At 39.1% G+C, this 2,354-nt stretch overlaps 1 pseudogene; it reads right to left on the bottom strand.

Annotated features, from left to right (window-relative positions):
- Positions 1-1,959: 1,959 nt before the first annotated feature.
- On the bottom strand, positions 1,960-2,078 carry LOC134912586 (5S ribosomal RNA; annotated as a pseudogene).
- Between the last annotated feature and the right edge of the window lie 276 nt (positions 2,079-2,354).

Raw genomic sequence — 2,354 nt, 5'->3', positions numbered from 1 at the left:
AGTAGATCCCTAAATAAATCTGTTGAGGTCTAGATGCTTAAACGGAGCTACAGAGCTATAATATCCGGCCTAATATACAGATGTTAGGTTAATTGACAATCAGGGTATGTTTAGAGAGTGCTCCTATTGGCAGTATAACAAATAAGTGGATAAACAGGCCCCTGCAAATGCTGACTAGCTAAATACAATTACCATTCTTAATTCTCTCCTCAGTGCTATTTTTAGGAACCAGCATACAAACGACAGTAATATTGTTAGTAATTATGTTGAATATAGTGATTTTGATGCTGGGATTTAAAGGAAGCAAAAAGTGACAATTCCGAAGAAAAAAAAGGGTAAACAACATTTTTAGAAGAAGAAAAAGAAAAGAAGAAAAAAAGGAGATAATGAGAATTTCTTTTAAAAGATTATTTTAGGTATGACAGTCATAGTCCAGATCCCTGGACTGCCCTGCTTAGGGCCAAGAAAGAAAAAAAATCATCACGTATTGCTGAATTGCTGTGTAGGTATAGAAAATCTCAGGAAATTGATAGAAAAGTGTACCGGTCCCTGCCCCGGTCCCTGGGTCAGTCACTATGTAACAGGATGCAAAATGTACTCCTCAGGTCCTTAGTTCATGTTGAAGTGATTCATACTGGAATACTGGGATAGGTCATGCTGGAAAACGCGTTTCACTCGTCCTGCGGGCTTGTTCACTTCCAATGCTGCTGGTATGGTGTGTAGATTAAGGTTTAAATACCTGTATAGGCAGTTATTAGCTAATAGCTGCCTTGTGCTAAATTACCTGATAATGAACACCAAAACTCCGCTGTGTTCAACGGAAGTGATGTATTTGGATCGGTTGCTAGGCAACCTATAGTTCGTGCCTTGGAAAACAGACACAAAAAAAGGAGGGGGAGAGGGTGTCGATAAGCTTTTATATTATTATTAACAAGGTCCTTGTTAGTACAGTGGGTTAATGTATTAAGGCCGCTGAAATAGCGGCTTATCCATTCTCGATACTCTCATACCCGGAACCCTGATGCGCTACTCCGTGTTCCTATGTCTCGATAGTTCAGACTTAAGTGAAAATGAGGTCATTGCTAAAAGCGTGGTGTCTGGCGGATATTGGGATATAGGTATAGTGAGCCTAGAGAATAAGGTTCCCTAATTGGTAATATGAAATTAAAGAATTATAACCTAACCGTGCTGGAATCGGAAGCTGACCGGGTGGTCAGAAAAACAAAGTATCTCACAAAGTAGACGTGATTCCGCACCAGTATTCTGAAGGTTCCAAAAGATAATTTGTAATAATAATAATACTACAGTACCAGAATAACATGTAATATGCACGTATAATTTGTGTTGTAATTGTAGGGTCTGGTGGTGCACCCAGAGTCAGAAACAAACTAGGAAAAGAGGAAAATACAGAAGACTCTTGTGTGGGTGCACTCTTTTTTTATGTATTTGTAATATGAAGATATTAAAACATAACTTTTGTTTTCTAATTATTCTAAGAAAAAATCCACACTTGTATAATCCACCACAATTAATTCATGACATTCTGTATTACTACATACAAATATGATTCAGCCCACCAGCATCTCTGAAGGATGCCATATCTTTTGATGTGGTTGATCAAACTGAACAGGTTGGGGTGTGTATAAGCCACAACCAATGTTAAAATCTTTAAGTAAAATTGGAAATGTTCTGGTTAGTCTATATTAGTAGACTTCAGGAGGGATGTAGACACTCTTACTCTACATCCTGTTCCTATCCAACCAGCACAAGCTCTGCTTGTATTAATAGGACCTCAAAGGGTCAATATACCGAAATGTTAAGAGGAGTATAGATCCTTATTGGTATTGGACCAATTCAATCTATGACATATCAAGGAAGACGGTACTGAAAGGTAAGCAAAAGAGATGATTGAAGGAGAAAGTGGTGATCCTGCTGTTGGCTTAGAGTCGAGAAGGTCACGAATTACAACACCGGGTATTCTCAGGGGGTCACCCTCACAGATACTGACCCAGCCCACCACCGTTTTGCTTCCAAGATCGGACGAGATCGGGCTCTGTCAGTGGGGTATGGTAGTAATTTCTTGGGCTTGCTTATGGCCGACTCACCAATGAGAGTGCACCTAAAATGAGGGGGAAAAAAATATAAGGTGGGGGAGACAGGAAAAATGGGCGGATCTATATATTCAGTATTGCCAGTTAATCTGGCCTATGTCTAATTATTCTTATATTTTGATGACATTCTGGTTGTGATACCAAGTTGATATCTATACATTGTTCTAAATCAAAGTGACCACGGAATGTATCTAATATTGCCAGTCAATCTGGCCTATGCCTAGTTGCTGACAATTTTGACAA

Source organism: Pseudophryne corroboree, chromosome 4, assembly GCF_028390025.1.
Source record: "Pseudophryne corroboree isolate aPseCor3 chromosome 4, aPseCor3.hap2, whole genome shotgun sequence".
Taxonomy (NCBI): domain Eukaryota; kingdom Metazoa; phylum Chordata; class Amphibia; order Anura; family Myobatrachidae; genus Pseudophryne; species Pseudophryne corroboree.
The sequence above is the reverse complement of the archived record's forward strand: the minus strand, read 5'-3'. Positions and strand labels throughout refer to the sequence as shown.